Source organism: Cricetulus griseus, chromosome 10 (assembly GCF_003668045.3).
Source record: "Cricetulus griseus strain 17A/GY chromosome 10, alternate assembly CriGri-PICRH-1.0, whole genome shotgun sequence".
NCBI classification, from domain to species: domain Eukaryota; kingdom Metazoa; phylum Chordata; class Mammalia; order Rodentia; family Cricetidae; genus Cricetulus; species Cricetulus griseus.
The window spans coordinates 27,321,609-27,342,273 of NC_048603.1; the positions used below are offsets into that span (position 1 = coordinate 27,321,609).

At 43.5% G+C, this 20,665-nt stretch overlaps 1 pseudogene; it reads right to left on the reverse strand.

Annotated features, from left to right (window-relative positions):
• Positions 1 to 204: 204 nt before the first annotated feature.
• On the reverse strand, positions 205 to 9,586 carry LOC100764929 (annotated as a pseudogene).
• Positions 9,587 to 20,665: the final 11,079 nt, after the last annotated feature.

Below are 20,665 nucleotides of genomic sequence, written 5' to 3' on the forward strand. Positions count from 1 at the left end.
AATGTGATCATTAAAGGAACAACTAGTTTTGGATCATAGAAACACACACAATGAGAAAGAAAAACACACTCACATGTCTGTAAGTGCTTAGCTGTTACCCAATATCCATTAGTCAATGAGCTGCATCCCGCAATTCAGAAACAAAGCTGTAGTAATCCAAATATATTCAGTATTTAAGATTATAATCAAATAGGGACCTGCTTGTCAAGTCCTGGTTTCCAAGCATTTCCCAGTAGGAGAGGCAGAGCTGTCCCAGCCAGATGCTAGATACCCTTCAGATGCGCACAGATGACTCTGGAGGCAGGTTAGCATCTCCGTGGTAGGTCTTCCTTCACAGCAAATCTGATACACTGCTGAGAACAATGGAAACTTGTCTAGAAGCCCCTACCGCTTGAGGGACCGGTAGACTACCACAGAGGTCTCGAAACCTTGAAGGTACTGTGCATTCAGCACCTCCTTCTCCGGGTTTCCATTTCCAATAGTCTTCCTGGTCCCGATGAAGGCCTTGGCCAGCTCGTAGTCACTCCCTAGGTAGCGATGAGGTCAGCCAAGACGCAGCTCTTCAGGAAGGTGGCCGTGGACACCTGGCCCTTGCAAAAGATCCTGGTGAAAGCAATCATTTCTACGAGGCCAAGGCGGATGATAGCAGCCTTAGTGTTGTTTCCACAGTGGAGGCCATCGCAGAAGGTGGTTCCCATAGCAACGATGTTTTTCAGTGCTCCGCAGAGTTCCACGGCATCAGGATCATCCACCACAGTGATGCCAAGTCGGGGGTCTGAAGCAGCTCTTTGAAGAGAAGGCGGTTCTGAATGACTTTGCTGCCAATGGTGGTCTCACAAAACTTCCCGGCAGCCACCTCGCTGGCTCTATTTGTCCCCATCAGCACACTGACATCCATCCCCGTCTTCTCTCGAATGATGTCGGAGGCAATCATCAACCCTCCTGGGCTCTCAGTGATGCCTTTGGTGTGTGTGATGCCCAAAGCCATCTTGGGCATCCTGCCGGTAATCTCATTACAAATTTTGTGAATGAACGGGAGTGGGGTGGTGATCACCACCAGATCTGCATCCTGCAGGGCCTCTCTGAGATTTGGGACCGCAACCACATTTTTTGGCAGCTTGTGTCCTGGAAGACACCTGATCTTTTCGCGGTCATGATTTATGACGTGTGTCAGCTTCCTCCCGTTCACTGCTTCTTCAAAGACCCACATCTTGACTGTGGGAGAGAACTTCTGCTGGTTCTTGACATTAGTCCCAATTATTTTTGCAATGACTGAGCTCCAGTTCCCAGAGCCCACGACACACTTTCAGGGTTGCAACAGCCACGGCCAAACCAGAACAACTGCAATACACACCTTAAAGGTATATTTAGAAAGCGCTTTCTCTGGGACCTTGTCCTAGGAAGATGAATGATACATTAGATTTATTATTTGAGAATTTCATACATGCATACATGTTTTGATAAAATCTACCCTAGAGTCCCTTCCCTTAACCCTTCCCATACTGCCTCTAGCACTGCTCCTTCCTCTCAATTTCACGTGCCATTTGTTTAAGTTCACCGATGCTATGGCAGTTTTCTGGTCCTGCCCCTTCCAGACCAAGTGAACTCACGAATGCTATTTTAGTTACAAAACTGTTGGCCAATGACTACGGCTTCTTATTGGCTAGCTCTGCCTTAAATATTAACCCGTTTATATTATTCTATGTATTTCCATGTGGTCTTATCTTAGGGAGAAGGGACTGGACCTCTTACTCCTTCCTCCATTACATGGTGACTGCTAAGCATCTCCGGAGAGAAGAGAGTGATTTCCTGTTTGTTCCTGCTTATATCCTGATTCCACCCAGTTACATCACTTCCTGTCTGTCTGTCCAGACCTCCAGACCACTATGGTTAGCTAATGGCAAGCTCCATTCTCTGACTCCCAGATAGGCTTTATTTGTTCAAGAAAGATATCTCCACACATCATATGCCATTGTGTGCTTGGGTCTAGTGTCATTCGCTGGAGCATTGGCAAGCCACCAGGGGCCACATTCCTGAAGAAAATGGAGTCTCCTTCCTTCAGTAGCCATTAGGTTTTAGAGATACATAAAGAAGGCTTCCCTTACCTCTGAAAACTCCCTACAAATGCTCATTAAGAATTGTGGGAATCATGGGTTCATCAGAGCAGCTATGGTTACCTGCTCTGGGCCCACAAAAGGCTGGTCCTCTCAGGACTTAGAATGGGGGAGGACCTCATGGATGCCCCTCCCTGCTGAACTATTGGCTACTGAAGGATTCTGGGAGAGGAGGAGTCATTGTCTTAAGTTGTGTGCCCACCACTGAGATGACCAAGCTCTGAAGGATGGAAGGATAGTTCCAAAGCCATGGTCACAAAGAGAGCTTTGGCTAAACTCACTATATGACAAAACAAAAAGCCACAAATGTGGGGTAGGACTCAGTAAGAGGCAGAAGGGGTAAACAAGTGTGGAAAGAGAGAACAACTAGGGTGTGTTTATAAATGTATGGATACAAAATAAATGGCTAACTAATTAAAAACTAAGAGTGGCTCCTCCCTCAAACTGATTCTGATCTTTCTTTGTTGCTGTATTTAAACCATAAGCCACAATTAAAAGGGGGATGGAAGTATGTAGTTGTCCTGTGAGTATGTGAGTTGGTAGAAGCTAGACCCCTTGATTATAGTAATACGACAAGGGCGGTCTGGGACCTACCGATTGCTCGAACACCACTAGATCGGATGATAATAACAGGCTCCATAAAAACTACCAGTTAGAAATTTATAACTTTTCATCATAGTGTTAAACTGTCAGGGACTATTGGGTAGTGTTTTCATATGTGGTACAGTGCTGTAAAGTGGTTAGATCTAATTCATATAATCATCAGTTTGCATGGTTCCTTTGTGGCAAGAGCACATCCCTTGTACTGCCATCCCATTTCTTAAGAAGGAAACATGCCAGCCTTAGCTGCAGTCACGTTGCTGTAAGACAGGCTTGCTGAGATTGCCTTCTGTCTGACTATAATTACAGATTCTTTGGCCAGTGCCTTTCCTCTCTCTCTGTCTCTGTCTGTCTCTGTCTGTCTCTGTCTCTCTGTCTCTCTGTCTCTCTGTCTCTCTGTCTCTCTCTCTCTCTCTCTCTCTTCCCCTCACCACTCTCTTCCCCTCACCACTCTAGTCTACTTCATGAGATCAATGTTTTAAGCTTATGCCTAGGGCTTGTCTTTCTGTGCCTACTTTATTTAACGCAACAGAAAACCCTCCAGTATGCCAGTCTCTGCCTCGGGTGGTTGGCATTCTCCATGCGTGCCACCTTTGCTCAGACATTCATCCACTGTTAGTCACATAGGTTCGTTGCACATTGGAAACAGTACTGCAATAAACATGGGGATGCAGATATCTCATTTACATGCCCATTTCATTTCCTCTGGACAAATATCTAGAAAGGGACAACTGAGTCATATGCCAGTTTCATTTTAATTGGATTTTTTTTTATTTTGTTTTGGCTTTTTTTTCCGAGACAGGGTTTCTTTGTGTAGTTTCAAAGCCTGTCCTGGAACTCGCTCTGCAGACCAGGCTGGCCTCAAACTCACATTGATCCTTCTGCCTCTGCCTCCTGAGTGCTGTAATTAAATGCATGCACCACCAGCACCCAGCTTCTATTTTTAATTGTTAAAAAACCTTTCACACTGTTATCCACAATGACTACATTAAGAGACGTCCAAAGCAACAGCATGTATAGGTTCCCTTTTGTCCACAGCCTTAACAATGCTTGATGACTTTTACTGTTGTTACAACAGAAAGTATAACTGTGGCAAAATAAGTCCTCATTGTGTGTTTGATTGTCATCCTCATGATGTTTCATGATGGGAGTCATTGTTTCACAGATTTTTGGTTTGCTTTTTATTTTGTTTTGTTTGTTTTTCCTTTTGGTATTGTTTTTTGTGGGGATTTTTTGTTGTCATTCCCATGCCTTACTTTGTCCATTTTATGTTGGACTTCTTGTATTCTTGCTAATGAGTTCAATTCGATATATATTTTATATATTAATCCCTCTCAGATGTTTACAAATGTCTTCCCCCATTAGGAAAACTTGCAGAAGAAGAAACTCGGACCCTTCTCTCTGACATACACAGAAACTAACAAAAAGTGTTTTACGTGCTTAAATTTAAAACCCTGAAAATGCTTTAAGAAAGCATAGAGGAGAAACTTCATGGTACTGGCACAGGCGGTATATTTTGTGTAAAACTTTAAAAAGCCCAGGCCACAAAAACAAGTGCAGGCAAATGGTGTCACATAAAATCATGAAGCTGCATGGAAAATACGACAGGGTAAAGGGACGAATCCAGAGCAGCTCTGAGAAGGAAATGAGAACACTGTCATCCAAGATGGTCGTGGAGGCAGCTCCTTTATAAACTGGGGGCGGGGGGCGGGGAGTCTGTACAATTTCTGAAAGCAATTTGACAAGTCACTGTACATAACATGAGAGCGTACATCCAGGGCACCATTCCAGCCTCCTCCCTCCCTTCCTCCCTCCCTCCCTCCCTCCTTCCCTCCCTCCTCCCTCCCTCCCTCCTCCCTCCCTCCCTCCTCCCCCCTCCCTCCTCCCTCCTTCCTGCTTTCTCTTATCATGATGTTTCTTTGTAGCCCAACCTAGCCTCAAACTTATATCCTCTCCATCTCACTGTCTTAAGCACTGGAGGTGTAAATGTGCAGCATTCCTGCTTTTTTTTCCAGTTCATTCTAAAGAAAGATTATCATTTTATGCTGAGAACTGGGTCCTGGGTGGAGATCTCCACCAACCCTTCCTGATTATCAGAAACCACTAGTTAGAAATTTATAACTTTTTATCATCGTGGTAAACTGACAGGGACTATTGGGTAGTGTTTTCATATGTGGTACAGTGCTGTAAAGTGGTTAGATCTAATTCATATAAGCATCAGTTTGCATGGTTCTTTGTGGCAAGAGCACATCCCTTGTACTGCCATCCCATTTCTTAAGAAGGAAACATGCCAGCCTTAGCTGCAGTCAGGTTGCTAAGACATGCTGTAAGACGGGCCTGCTGGATAATGAGTCAATTGCAGTCTGTTTTCTCCCAAAGGACCTGTCTACCACATGAGCAATTTGAATTCTTAAGTCTTAAAGCCAGGTTCAGTGGGAAAGGCAGTGCCAGATGTAGAATGCTGAGTGAACTTAGGTGCATTTCATTAAAAACCACACTGGATGGCATTAGTGCACATCCCATGCAGAGATCAGGATGGCCCGCTGAAGAAGAGGAGAAGGGTCGGCAGTAGGGAGGTCTTACTTGTTTGGCCTCCAAACCATCTCTCACCAAGACATCCTGCTAAGCATAAAGAAAGCAGAGACTAGACCATAAAAACCAAGAATAAGCATTCCCATAAGACATCAAGAACCCCAGGGCAGAACTCTGCCTCCTAGTCTTGGGCATAAAAGAAGTCTGAGAGAAATCTGGTTGGCATTTTTTAAACCTGTAGTTGGTGTTATCAGTGGCAGCCGACTTTTGCCTTCTGAATTCAGACAGTCCTGAGGTCTGTTTCTTGCCTTATGGCTCTGTCTCATTGAGCACCTAGTTGGATCTTGGACATTTTCCCAATAGAAGAAATACACAATGTGGGGACAGAATGGAACTTTCCTGTTGCTTTGTCCTGTTTTGTCCTCTTCACCTTCAATTTGCACTTACAAAATGGGAACTGATTCCAAATTCTAGTACTTTTTGTTTTTTACAATCGTATGTTGCAATTTTTAGTTTAGAACTAAAATATGGATGGTTATGAGAGAAATTAGGTAATTAAGAGTGTGTTTAGTCCTTGTATTATGAACTGGTTTTATGCCAAAGGTTCATTTGTATGTGGGCTGCCAACCATGGCCCAAGCATTGAACAGATGCTAATTGCTGGGTGGCTTCCAGTTTGAAATGGGATCTGGCAAGCCAGCAGCTCTGAGCATAGCACTGTCCTTCTGTCCTCATGCTGCCTAGGAAGACACCCAATGGGACAGATGCTCATTTCTCCTGAAAATGACATGAATCTTTCAAGTATTCTTAGTAATTTAATATATTCCAGTGAAGATGCTGGAGAATAGACAAAATCTCATCAGGTATGTCTTAGAGATGGAGCCAGTCCAAGCTTAACGAAATAGAACCAAGCCCCTTACAGATAACATGAACCATTGGATGTGGGCTAGGAGCTTTATCCCCCCCTGCCATCAGTTGTGGAAGATGAGGAAACAGTATTAGACAAATGGGCGGGAGTTTACCAGAAATACAACACAGACCGTTTGTTCCATTTAACGTGCAGTGGACAGAACTAAGAAAACATCAGAATTGGCTCTAAAAGTACTATATTGTAGCCCCGCACTGAAGGTAAATATCTGTTGGAACCCTCTCAAAAATATTTGCTAAATATGCGTATAATATCTCAAAGAAAAAAAAGAGTGAGAAAAATGAATGAGAACAAGGCTGTGTGAAAGAAAAGAAAGAAAGGAGGGAAGGAAGAAGGAAGGAGGGAAAGAAAGAAAGAAAGAGGGAGAGAGAGAAAGAAAGAAAGAAAGAAAGAAAGAAAGAAAGAAAGAAAGAGGGAGAGAGGGAGGGAGGGAGGGAGGGAGGGAAGGAAGGAAGGAAGGAAGGAAGGAAGGAAGGAAGGAAGGAAGGAAGAGAGAGAATCCAAATGGTAAGTGCAATCAGGAGGGCAGAGGAAACCCAGTGGGGGTGGGGGGGGGCAGAAGATATTAGAGTTGAGGAGCTGCCATGCTAGTTTAGCAGTCAGGAGCAGGTACCGGTCTTGCAGAGGACCCAGGTTTGGTTCCAGCTCCCACATTGGGCAGCTCAAGTGCCCACGACTTCACCTCTGCTGCCTTCTTCTGGATAACTGCTTTACCTGAAAAGGAAAGGAAAACCGTAAATTGAACCAGTGGTGCTGGGGGATTTGAGAGAAGAGATTTTCACACTCAAAGACTTCAGTACACAGATGGGAAGGGGCCACCAAGCATGACTGACCAGGGAGTCACAAACAGATTTACCTGCAGACACAGCCTGGCAAGAACATGAATTTCAAGTAGCGGGCCGGGGTGGATATTCTACAAATAGTTAGGTGGGAAGAAATGTCTTCTTCCTGTGGGAACAAAAAGTGGCCTAGGTGCCCTTTAGAATATAATATGTCTTTGGGAGGACATTGATCCACAAGCTGTAAGTTAAATGATGCTAAGGAAAATAAACTATAATTAAAATCTCATTTTCTAAGACTTTAGTAACATTTAATGTGAAGTAAATACTTATCTCACCTTTACTATACAAAAACGACTCTTCCTGTTTTGATATTAAGTTTGCACATAATTTAAAAATATTCCTCATGGCTTCTCGTGCTGCTACACTATACCTGGCTTAATTAAAATTTCTTTTTCTTCCTCCCTCATGTGTATTTCAAAGGTGACTTAGTTATGTCCTTTTATTGAGTCAATATAATGTTGGCTATCTCTGTGCAGAAAGTGAAAGAAAATCTCTCTCTTCCAGGTTCCCCAGGGACTCTTTAACCAGGAGTCCCAGTAAATACAGAGTCTATTAGCATTTCCTGGGGGTTCACTAAGTCACTCCCTGTGGCTGTGATCTTTAGGAAGAGTCTATTGAAGATTGTGTGCCAGCTTGCCCAAATGCCATTAAAAAAATACCTTCTTTTTATTATTATCAAATTCTACAAACTCATTTTTCTTTTGGTTGTTGTTATTTTCTCAGTCTTCCTTTTTAATTGGTAGGTCAGACTTTAACTGTTCTTGCTTAATTTCTCAAAAAAGAGATTGCATTGCATTTGACTACTGAAAGAGCCCATAGTCCCGGTGGTTTCCGCTATAAACACTGTGGTTTTTCAGGCAAGAGAGTTCTGTGCACAAATGAGTCCCGGTGTGCTCTGTTCAGAGCCAGGGATAACCTTCTCTTGTATCAACACTCTGCATCTAGGGGAAAATAATTAGCTGCACAGCATATATCCTTAAAGGTTTGATAAAGGACCATGAAGGGCAGAGTGAAGCAGAGGGGTGTGGGAAGGATTTCTTTTTGTGAAACATGGCGGGGAGAATGGTTAAGATGATCATTTCCAGAGATAAACAAACAAGCCAAAGGAAAAGAACATCTGCTGGGAAGGGCTCCCCCAACATGTAGCAGATGTGTTGCAACAACAAAGCATATCCTAAAAGCATTTGAGGATTTAATTATTTAGATGTTTCAGTGAGCATAGGAGTGAGTGTGTGGGGATGGGCTGAGACAGCAAACTGTAAAAGTACTGAGTCTAAAAATTAAATTCTAAATGTAGCTTAAGATTTTACATGCCAAAGCATTGCTTGCCACATATTCTGAGTGATTTTTGATACACCCTTCCCTACACTGCTTTTGCTCAGTCCATCTCACATGGGCAGTGGCGACTGCCCAAACCCTCATCTGCTCCCCAGGCCACTCACAAAGCTCCCATCTTCTCATACGCTTCTGTAATGACCCTCCCGTCGCATCTCATCGACTTCCGCTTTGCTCTGAACCAAATCTTTGTCCAGCTTCAAGGGATCTGACACCTTGTTCAACCCTCTGCAGGAACTCCTGCACATATATGCATGCTGGAGCACACACACACACACACACACACACACACACACACACACACACACCATGGCACACACACACACCATGCACACACACACACACACACACACACACACACACACACACACACACACACCACACACACACACACACACACACACACACACACACACACACACACACACACACACACACCACACACACACACACACACACACACACACACACACACACACACACACACAACACACACACACACACACACACACACACACACACACACACACATCACACACACACACACACACACACACACACACACACACACACACACACACACACACACACACACACACACCAGCACACACACACACACACACACACACACACACCACACACACACACACACACACACACACACACACCACACACACACACACACACACACACACACACACACACACACACACACACACACACACACACACACACACCATGCACACACACACACACACACACACACACACACACACACACACATGGGCACACACACACACACACACACCATGGCACACACACACACCATGGCACACACACACACACACACACACATAAAAATAGAATAAATCTTAGAAAGTAAGTTCAGAATTGATCATTAGTTCTGTAAACTAGTAGGGGAAAGGGAGTTTGCACAAAAGTCTAAAGAGTAATTAATCCAAAGCCAAGTAGCATAAGGTAAGGAAGGCGGGAATAAAATAAACTAGTAACAGCAGAAGGTGTCTACAATTAGCCCGGAGTTCAGATGGGAAGGACAATGCATATGGCCAGACTTGAGCTTTCCCGGAAATAGTCCTGGCTCTGCAAGGTAAGTTATCTGAAAAGCCAGCTGAGAAAGCACCAAGGGTTTCATTACAATGACCCCAAGTCACCAGAAAGATGTGTCCTGGGCTCCTCTCCATCATCGATCATGGCTACTGTGCCAAAGTCCAACATGTTTTGGTGAAGAACCCCTCCTTCTCAGCTCCTGCTGTTAGACCCCTGGAAAACTCAGGCCTCCGGGGTCCCAGCCCAGAACCACAGTCACCCCAATCACCAGGCAGATTCGAAAACTTGCTGCAAACTGCATGAGGCTTTACTGTTGTTTAACGAGCTAACCCCATGTTAGCTGGGGTCTTTCACCCACCCGCCATGTTGGATGGCTAGCAAAGACAGCTCGAAGCGTCTGCATAGAGATCTTGTAGGGCAGTGTAAGGGGAGTGTCTAGGGGTATGCACAGTCCCAGGATTGGTGTGCCTCCAGGCTTGGAGGGCTTGCCCTGTGTTGATTGGCCAACTGGTTGTTATGGCCCATAGGCCCTCCCAGGGTGGTTGCTATGCTGTGCGCATCATTGCTGTGCACTTGTCCGTAAAGCACACCCGTAAAGCATAGTCCCACCAGCTAACTTCTGATTGGTTCCTTGCCACAAAGCATCTGACTTCTAGTGACTAGGACAAGGTCATGGCAAGCACGTGTTACTGTCATGGCTGCCGAAACGGGGAGCTGGTCCCTTCACTGCCATATGCTTCCCTCCCTAGGGCACACTTGCACTCCCAAGTGTCTTCCACCCTTGTGATTTTTCATGGCCTCCATCTTCGTGTGATTCCCTGTAGCTTTTTAACTGTATAGTAAATTCCTCCCAAACTTGAAAAATGCTCCTATGTCTTTCCCTCTCTGATGCCTTTGCTGCTCATACCTACTAAAAATGTTGTCAGGAATGCCTCTTTCATAAACTTTCACTAGGCCTGCCTCCAAAGATTTGATAGCTACTATTCATTTAAAAATCCTGTCTTGAAATAGCACATAAACTTTAGAAGGCCTTAATGGACTCAGTATGTGTGTGTTAGACAGACAAACAAATGGTGTAGTAAATTATATAAAGCCCACACTAGCCAAGCTTAGTGCCATGGAGGTGGAGAGGTTTGTGGAAACATATAGGGACATATATTACTCTGTACCTTAACAGGTGTCACAACAGACAGGTAACTGCACACTAGTGATTTCTGTCCCCATCATTTCATTTATGAGTGAATTAATGTTATGCAGTTATGGGGATTTTTACTGCAAGTGTTAACATACTTAACTAACTTAAACAAAACACCCCAATATCTGCCTGTCTGTCTGTCTGTCTGTCTGTCTGTCTGTCTCTCTCTCTCTCTCTGTCTTTCTCACACACACACACACACACACACACACACACACACACACACGTATAAATTTATATTCTCAGGAATCTTCTGGAACTACTGGATGAGAATCTTGGCATACTGACATGTGATTTTTAATAAATAGATGGGTCATATTCAGCAGACATGTTTAGCACACATTGCCCTGGTAGTCACAAAAGAACAGCACAGTCCTGAAGTACACGGTACACACTGTGTCCAGCACATTTGAATTTTCCCTTGACTGGAATTTGCATGACCAGTTTTTCAGTTAGCAAGCAAGTGTGCTGGTCCAATGAACCACAGAGACAGCAGCATGGTTGTGACTTGAGCTGTGACAGGAAAGTCTCCTCTCTGTGACACTTGCTAGGCTAGTACCGGAGTGTTGATACACATGCCTGCCATCAAGTTCTATGATTTCTCATTAAAACTGTGGACTTGTGAGCACGTGCATAACGGTCGGAGTGTGTGTGCTTGTGTGCATGCGTGTGTGTCTGAGTATGAGTACTGAGGGAGAAAAACCTGCAAAGCTTGACAACTCAAAGATACTTGAAACTCATCACGCTTAGAAGTCTCAAAGCTCCTGCGTCCACACACGAGAATCATGAAAATGGAATTGTGTTTCATGTCTGTGGAAAAGCTCGCTGGCTGTAGAAGCAGGTCGGGAAGGCAAAAGTACCCTGACAGCAATAGGAATTTTCAACATTAATGGAAACTTCACTTTCCCAGGTGCCTAGTGCCTCCAGCTGGATTAATTGTTTAATATTCACAAAGGACTTTGAAGATGAAAAGATCCCCGAAGAGGCTGAGAATGAACACTCACTTTATTTGCTTTTCCCAGCCTTCAGCCGAATCCACAGGGCCACAGTGTCTTTGATGCAGCTCCAAGATGATAATGGTGATGACCTCCCTGGGAGCTGCAAGCAGAGAGCAAGCAGTGATCAGGGTTGGGAGTGTCGGGATATGACTTTGCTTTGGCTCCAATTCTAGTAACAGTCCAAAGTGCTTTGGTGGCAGAGTCCGGACACCCTCCTGCCTGCTGTGTAGCCTCGGGCAGACTGCTTTCTCCTCTGAGATACACTTGCTCAGCTAAAAGAGGAGATCATGATAAATATCTTGGCATTGTCCTTTATGGGTGACTTAGAGGTTTCTAGGTACTGCCTGCCATGTCACTGGTATTCATCCAAGTATAACATTGTCACTGTTGCAAATAACAGAGAACTGTGGATAAACAAGGCCTCCACTGTTTGAGGTTGCAGAAGGCAACATAGAGGGACCCGATTTAATTTTTTAAAATTTCTTTTATTTTTTTGAACTTACAATTACATTATTTTTCCACTTCCTATCAACTCTCCAAAACCTTCCATATACCCCCTTCATATTCTTTTTCAAATTCATGTCCTATTTTATTAGTTATTTACATATATGTAACATATAAAGTTATTTTATGTATTTGTGCATTATATAAGTAACAAACTTTCAGTTTGTATGTTACTTCTCTGTATGTTTTGACCTTTTGATATTGGGTAACCAAAGTGTTATTCTTTACTCTGGGGAAGACTATTTCTGCTCCCAGAATTGCTTAATTACCTGCAGTTCTTTCTGTATGGCTGGGGCCTCGTGGCCTTTCTCCCATCCATATCAGAGTATATTTATTTATTGGTCTTCCTCAGCTCATCTTTAGGTAGTCATGTTGGTAAGACCTTATGGGTGTAGCTTCTGACCTTCCTGGAAGATACAATTTCATATCAAACTCTCTGTCTGGATTTTAGAATGTTTCCACTCTGTCTTGCACAGTGAACCCTGAACTTTAGGGACTGATGATTACAAAGTGGAGTCAGAGATAGGTTGATAACTGGTAGTTTATTGAGGGAAAACACTCACGCAAGGGAACCAGTGACCAGGTTTGCACCTGAGCAGGATGGACCCAGATATGCTTCCCAGTCAGCTCAGCCAAGCGCGAGAGAGCCGCATGCTCACCTCTCTGCCTCGTAAACCCCTGTAAAGTAACTGTGACCGTGCCCACTTGGGTGTGGTCAGCGGTACCTCTAATCAGGGTTTCTCCCTACACTTAGGTGTGGGAGTTGTTTGGTAGATGGATCCCCGGGGACTGGTTGTGGCTTTCCATAATGGTCTCTTGTCTCTTTCAAAGAGACGTTTCCTTGATGAGTAAAGAGAGCTACACTTTTCTGTGGGTACAATGGCAAATGTGTAGAGTATAGCTAGGGGTTATGCTGATTTAGTAAAGTGGCAGTTGTGACTTCACTAGACCTGGGCTACAATACCAGGCATGGTTTCCCTCTTGTTGGGCAGGTCTTAAGTCCCATTAGAGAGCTGTTGGCTACCACTAAGATTTGTGTTCCACTACTGCATCCTTTGGGTGATCTTGCTATGCTAGTTATTTTTGCAGTTCATAAGCATGGTAGCTGAATAGGACTGTTGCCTGCTTCCTGTTGCTGGAGTACATTGTCCGGCCAGGTGCTGCCCCTTCAGCCCCAAATGAACACACAGAGACGCTGTATTAAGTATAAACTTTTGGCTAGCTCTGTCTTAATTATTAACCCATAACTACTAATCCATGTATTTTTACATGGCCTTATCTTACCAGAGAACACCTGGTACATCCGGTCTTCCCATGGATTCTACTTGGCATCTCTTTGCCTACCTTTCCCAGAATTCTCCTCATCTCCTAGCCCCACCTATCTTCCTATCAGCCAGTGTTTTATTCATCAACCAATAAGAGGAACACATATACAGAAGGACATCCCCCATCAGCTTGCCTCCTTTGGAAGCATGGTACCTTCCGGCACCTGGAAAGCTAGTCCTTGAGGAAGAGGAGTGACCTCTGGGCCCTGCATCTGAAGTTTGTGGTTTCTTCAGCAATGCAGACTTACCTTCCACCTCTGGGGAGCAACCAAGGACAACAGCAGCAGCCTGTAAAGTTCAGAGAGCCTTTTGGAAAACCCCGCCCAATATCTAACTTGTATTTAAGAAATGTAAACAGAGCAGAAAAGAAGCAGACTGACAAACAGAAATCTTTGGAGACATTTCTAAGTATTATGTAGCAGGGATAGGGTAACCAAGGACCCAATAGAGAATCAATAGGAAATAACTCAGCAATATTTTCCCCACAATTGTTTTACTTTTTCCTCCAAAATGTCTTTCTGTTTACTTTTTCACAACCTCATACATGTGATGCATTGACCTTTTCCTCCCATTTTCATGTCCTAGCTCCTTTCCGCTCCTCCTCTTTCTTACTAACAACTCTCCCTCCTCTCCTCTTGTCTTTGTTTATGGCCCAGTGAACTTAATCAGGGTCACCTGCATGAACATGGGTGTTAGTTGAGCAAGGGCAGCTTACAAGTGGCTTCAACACTGAGGAATACAACTTTCCTTCCATTGGCAGCCATTAAATGCCTGCAACTCCTCCAAGAGGAGTGGGTTCTCCAAGTCTTTCCTTTGATCATGATGGAAGGTGGGTGGGTCTTATAATGGTCTCGTGCAGGGAGTCCTTGCTACTGTGAGTTTAGGGTGTACCACACATGTCATGTGCAGATAACAGTTTTTTAGGGCATTCTTCCCATGGTCTAGCTTTCCACGCCATCTTCAGTGATGTCCTCTCGGAACAGGGTAATATAGGTGTCTCCTTTAGGGGAGTCACTTATTTTTAAACTTTGGCTTCTTTTTATGTGTCTGCACCAGCCTTCACTCATTGCAAGCAGAAGCTTCTGTGTTCAGGTTGAGAACACCACTCATCTATATATACAAACATCATTATTCAGACGGTAGTTTGACTTAGTGTCAATAGAAAGCAATCAACAATAGCAGGTTCCCCTTAGGGCCTATGACCTCCATGGCCATCAGCTTTTGGCCAGCATTGGCATAGCCAACATAAATTCTTCTTGTGGAACCTGCCTAAATTCCAATCTTTGAACAGCGGCTCACCCACAGAAAAGTTGGGCTGCCAACTTGACACAGGTTAGAATCATTTTGGAAGAGGGAACCTCAGCTGAGAAAATGCCCCACCAGGTTGGGTGGTAGGCAAGTCTGTAGTGTATATTCTCAATCAGTGATTGATGGGGGAGGGCTCAGCCCATTGTCAGTAATGCCACTCCAGAGCTTGTGGTCCTGGAAGCTATAAGAAAGCAGATTGAGAAAGACTTGAGGAGCAAGCCCATAATCATTACTCCTCCAGGGCCTCTTCTGCATCTGTTCCTGCCTTCAGATTCCTGCCCAGACTTCTCTGGGTGGTGGACTAGAAGACAGTAGATGAAATAAACCCTTTCCTCCACAGGTTGCTTTTGGCCATGGTGCTCCATCCCAGCAGAAGACAACAGTCACGCCACTATTGCCTCACTGGATAGATACACAGTGCCTTGCCATCCATGTTGTCACTGTAGCTCACAGGGTTCACCAAAGCTAAGACCGTTTGCAGCTGGAGTTTCTTTCCAGCCTGGCCCCACAGTCACTTTGCACCAAATGAACACACAGAGATGCTACATTAATTATAAAACTAGTTGGCAGATGGCTAGTGCTTCTTACTGGCTAGCTCTCTCTTAATTATTAACCCATAACTACTATTCTATGTATTTCTACATGGCCTTATCTTACCAGGGAATGCCTGGTGCATCCCATCTTCCCAGTATCTGCATGGTATCTCCTCAGCATCTCTCTTTTCTCTCACTCCTCTCCCCAGCCTTCTCCTCTGGTTTCACAACCTGTGCTTCCTGCCTGGCTATTGGCCAATCAGTGTTTTATTCATCAACCAATGAGAGAAACATATATACATATATCAACTGCTGATGACTTTTCTCCCCGATCAGCCCACACAGCATTTTCAAACATTACCACCAGCAGAGTTACTCAAGGATTTTTAAGTAATTTCTTTAATATGATTTGACTCTTTGCTCCTACTTGTAACCTGGCTTCTATCTTCAATGCTTCTACCATGCTTCTTAAAGTTGAGAACCCAAGTATCTATAAATTCAATGAAATTGAAAGAGATTCCTACACTTAATGATCCCAAGATGAGAGGGAACAAAAAGGGGGGGCGGGAGATACATGTTTGAAGACCAGTTCTATCTCCATGTCTTTGGAAATTGAAGTTAAATGTGATTGCCCCCATTTTCCAATCAAGGACACTCCAGGAACGAGGCGGCCATAGGCAGGGAGGGGCTGGAATACCACAGCATTTGCTGTTTTCAGTTCTGCTGGGTTCTAGTTGGGGGGATTCCCAACTAGGAATGTTAAACATCATTGCTCAGTCCTAGCTTAAGGTCCTCACAGATTTAAAGCTGCTTCCACAATAAACCAGAAACTAATATGCGTCTAGCACCAACCCCACCAGACCTGTGAATGTGTCCCTGCATGGGTATTAAATGGTCACACCACAAAGAACAGAAAAGAAAATATAGTCCATTTCCCAAACACCAGTCCATTCTAGACTGAATCATTGAGGGATTGTGGGATCTTAAAACTTTTGGTGCCAGAATATGGCACCTAAAAGGCTCATCTGAAGTTCTGAAAATCAAGCTCATAAAATCTTCCAGACTCACCACTACCTGAATCAGGCTGAGAAAAAAGTTTCAGGAACACAATAATTGGGGTGATTGAGGTTCCCAACCAAGAACAATGTTAATGAGTAACTCATGGAAAGAAAGATCTGTCAATGTTGGTGATCCAAGAGAAAAGAGATTTCAATTAGGTTGCAAGGGACCTGAGTTTGAATGTTACTTTTAATATTAATTAGCTCTGTGATGTTAGGAAATTCAATTAAACTTTACTGGCCCTGAGTTTTACTGTTGTTTGGTTGTTGTTATGTTTTGTTTGTTTGTTTGTTTTTTAACCTATAAATTGAGAGCAAAATAGTTTGAATAGGACAACTTACTAAATCTTCACAGATTTCAAGGTATTATTAGTGTCTTCTCTCCTTAGAAGAATGTAGCTAACTCTGTATGCTCCAGCCACCATACAAAAGTATAGAAAGGAGAGAACACTGGGACAAACTATGCCGGAAACCAAGCTGGGGTCATTTAAATCTTGGGATTCTAGTCTCCAAAGCTGTGAGAACTTCTACAGATTCTGTTTACTGAGAGAGTCTAGGAGAGGGACATCTGTTGTCTTGAGTTGGGTACTTAATGTTGAACCAACCAGGTTTGCATAGAGAATGCCAAACCTGTAGTCGAACAGATGACCTGGGATAAACTGTGTGGTCATCAAACAAAGTGAAAAGACTGAGACGTGAGAGAAGGACTTGGAGGAAGGAGGAAGCAGGGATCACGAGGATTGGAGAAAGTTAAAAGGGGACAGAGGGCTGACAAGAATGAGAACACACTACATACATGTGTAAGACGGTCAAGAACAAATTTAATTGTACACACACACACACACACACACACACACACACACACACACATATATATATATATATATATATATATATATATATATATATAATATATGATCTGCATTTAGTCCCTGATTCTTTTCCTGTTGGGTATATTAGCAGTACCTTTAGCTGACAAATTTATCTCAAAGGTTACAGATCCAAGGTCCACCATTTTTTGCTGGAAGATGAACTTTGAGACCAAAATGCTGGGCTTCACACATGTTCATATGTTATAATCTCATTGCATATCAATTATAACAGTCAACATTTGCTTGGCGTTTAGTGTCTCATGCGGGCTATTTGTTGTACCTTTACCGAGGCACACTTCCCCCCTCCCCTGTTTAGGAGAACCTGGCTGCCAGAACTGAATACTACTCATTCAGGAGGTTTATGGTTCACTGGCCTTGCATTAACCAAGCTTGCTGACTTCAATGTAGAAAAGACATTAGCATTGCCACAAAGATTAATGTAGTAAGGAAAGGCAAGACTAAAGAGAATAACAGCACACCAAGGGAAAAAAAAATTCTGTGGCTGCTTCAAGGTCTTCATACAACAAACAAGATAGAGACCCTATGATTTTTTTACCCTGGCAGGTGGTTGAAGCTTTCATTTAGGTAATGTTTACACTGATTTTACTTTCCTACAAAGTGCAGATTTTAAATATCATGTACTTAGACTTGGTCTCCTGTTATCTTACATGCTGTCCTTAAAGTGCAATGCTCAAGGGAAGTGAACTGTCCTGGAACTCTCCTCCCGGGGAAATTACTGTGATGCAACCCACCTGTGGCTTCTCTACATCTCTTTTCTGTCTACAGCTGGGGACTCAATGCTCTTGTTCCTGTAAAAAATAAAAGACAGAAATGAATTCAAATGTGTTAAATATTATGAAGTTACCCACTTTCCAATAGAATGAAAGAAGGATGGCCACTAAACTCATCCTGCCCACTCTAATATAAAAGAGGAGAATATAGGGGGTCCATGCAGTGTAGCCAACAAATGATAGATTTCTGATTCCCTCAGAAATGGTAGCTCCAGTGTCAGGATTCTCACTTTTATCTCTATGTGTATGTGCCTGTGGTACTTACTTCAATGTGTGTGCCTGTATATGGGGATAGATGGACAGAAGCAGCGTTGTGGAGAAACAAATATTGAACAGTACTAGTTTTTAAAATCATTTTGTTTGTTTGTTTGTTTTAACAGGGTCCCACTATGTAGGTCCAAGCTGGCTTCCAACCAGCAGTTCCCTTGCCTTAGCTTCCCAAGGGCTGGCCTTGCAAGCATGCACCCTCATACACAGGTCTAAAAACATCCTTGATAAAAACCTGTAGGACAAATACCTACGATAAACGACAGGTTTATTTCTGCTCATGACTTCAGCCCACAGCAAGTGTCCCCACTGCTATGGGCCTGCATCACAACTGCAAAAGATTGGGGCAAAAGAGTCTGCTCGTCTGCTGGAGCCCAGACACAGAATGAGAATGAGAGGAAAGGTCAGGAAAAAGCAATCCCGCAAAGGTCTGACTCAGTGGCGTACTTCCCTTCAAACAGCTCTCATCTGATATGAAGTCCACTAATTAATCCAAACTAGCCTCCTTATGATCCAGTAACTTCTTGATAACCCCAATGTCTGGGGATCATTCATGCAACACATGGTGCTTTTAGAGAGGTGTTTTACATCCAAATAATAATAGATGTATTATAGCTTCGTGGTTATTACTGTGATAAAATATCCTGGAGAGGAAATGCAACTGAGAAGGGAATTAGGTTTAGTTGTCTTACAGTTGCAGGTTACAGCCCATTTTGGGGACATCAAGGCAGAAACTCTAGGCAGCTGCTCATACCGCATCCAAGCACAGAGAGAGTAAATGTTCAGATATTCACTAGCTCACTTCCTGTGCTCAGCTCAATGGTTACGTGATCAGAAGATCAGAATTCTTTGCCTAGAGAGTGGTTCGGCTCACAGTGGGCTGGATCTTCCCACACCAATTAACTTAATAAGACAGATACACACACACACACACACACACACACACACACACACACACACACACACACACACAGGCCAACTCAATGGAGACAAGATACTCATCGCAGGTGATTCTAGGTTGTGTCAAACTGACAAATAAATCTAACCATCACAACACACTAATAAGAGATGGAGGTGTCACCTCTTTCAAAGCCCACACAGAAAGTTTCATCATCCTTCTCAACACAGCGGCTCTGTAGAAAACTTCCGGCTACGTTTTTTGCTAGTCCTGCCATTCAACTTGAGTAGCTTCACTGACAGGGACCCCCCTTTCCTTCTAAAACCAGCATCCCACAATTTCAAATCTTCCTAATTATGTGAAGTTCAGCTATTGAATTAAAATATATATTCTCTTCATTTCTCCCCACTGTTCTTAATTTCAGTGTGTGGCCAAAATGAATAAAAATCTGGGCATAGAATTGTATAATCTGAAATGGTTTCCATGTTCCAACTGGAAACATCTCTATTCCATTCAAACTCTTTATAAGTTTTATTCAAGAATGAATTGTCTCACGACACAGTTTGGAACTGACCACTCTGGAATCGCAGGCTGAAGAATTAGGAAGAAAAATGTCCTTGTTTATACGTAGGTCTCTAGCAGAGGGACAGTAATTACAGCAGACTGTAATGTTTGCTGAGACAGAGGAAGCTCATGTGTTATCAAAGCTGAAAGGAGGATAAAATCCATAACTCTGCGGAGGAGGCTGCCAAGGAGGCTTTCCAGATAAAATGAGGACTGGGTTGACCTCAATGGAAATAAGCAGGAGTTAGCTGCAGAGGGTGGACATGGAGCAAATGTGGAGAAGTTAGCGGTAAGTAGACAAGTCAATGGACAAGGGAACAGACTGTCCAGAGCTTAAGTATCAAGAGCATATAGCTAAAGATGTGTGTGGGGGATGGGGGAATGTTTACAACAAGGAAATGCCTGTACAATGAATCTAAGGGTATAGATGGGCATAAGAACCCAAGGACGCTGAAGATATTTGGTGATTTTTAATGTGCTTGCAGGGGCTGTGGGACAAAGTGCGTCCAGGTGTATGTGTGATGCAAGCATGTTTATATTTTGGAAAGATCATACTGCTGCGAGCAGATAATGAATGGATTGCCAGGTTGAGACAGAGCCCTGTTGGGGACTGAGCGCTATCACTTGAACATCGAAGCCGTCTGAAGTGGGCTGTGCAGGATGGTGGCACAGCAATCAATTCCCACCGTTATATTCACCTTCATCTCAGTAAATTCAATTTTTGAAAGTTCCTCTGATAGTAAAATATCCCAATTAAAAGCAATCTTAAATCCAATTGTAGCATGGCCACTGCAGATTAGAGATGAGTTAGTCCCTTCCTTGCTTTGTATACCACAGAAAATCATCCAATTTATTTTTTGGCAGCTCTAGTGCATTGTTTATTAGAATTGTGATTGCAGCAAACTAAAATACTGGAATCTTTTCTGTGCTAGAT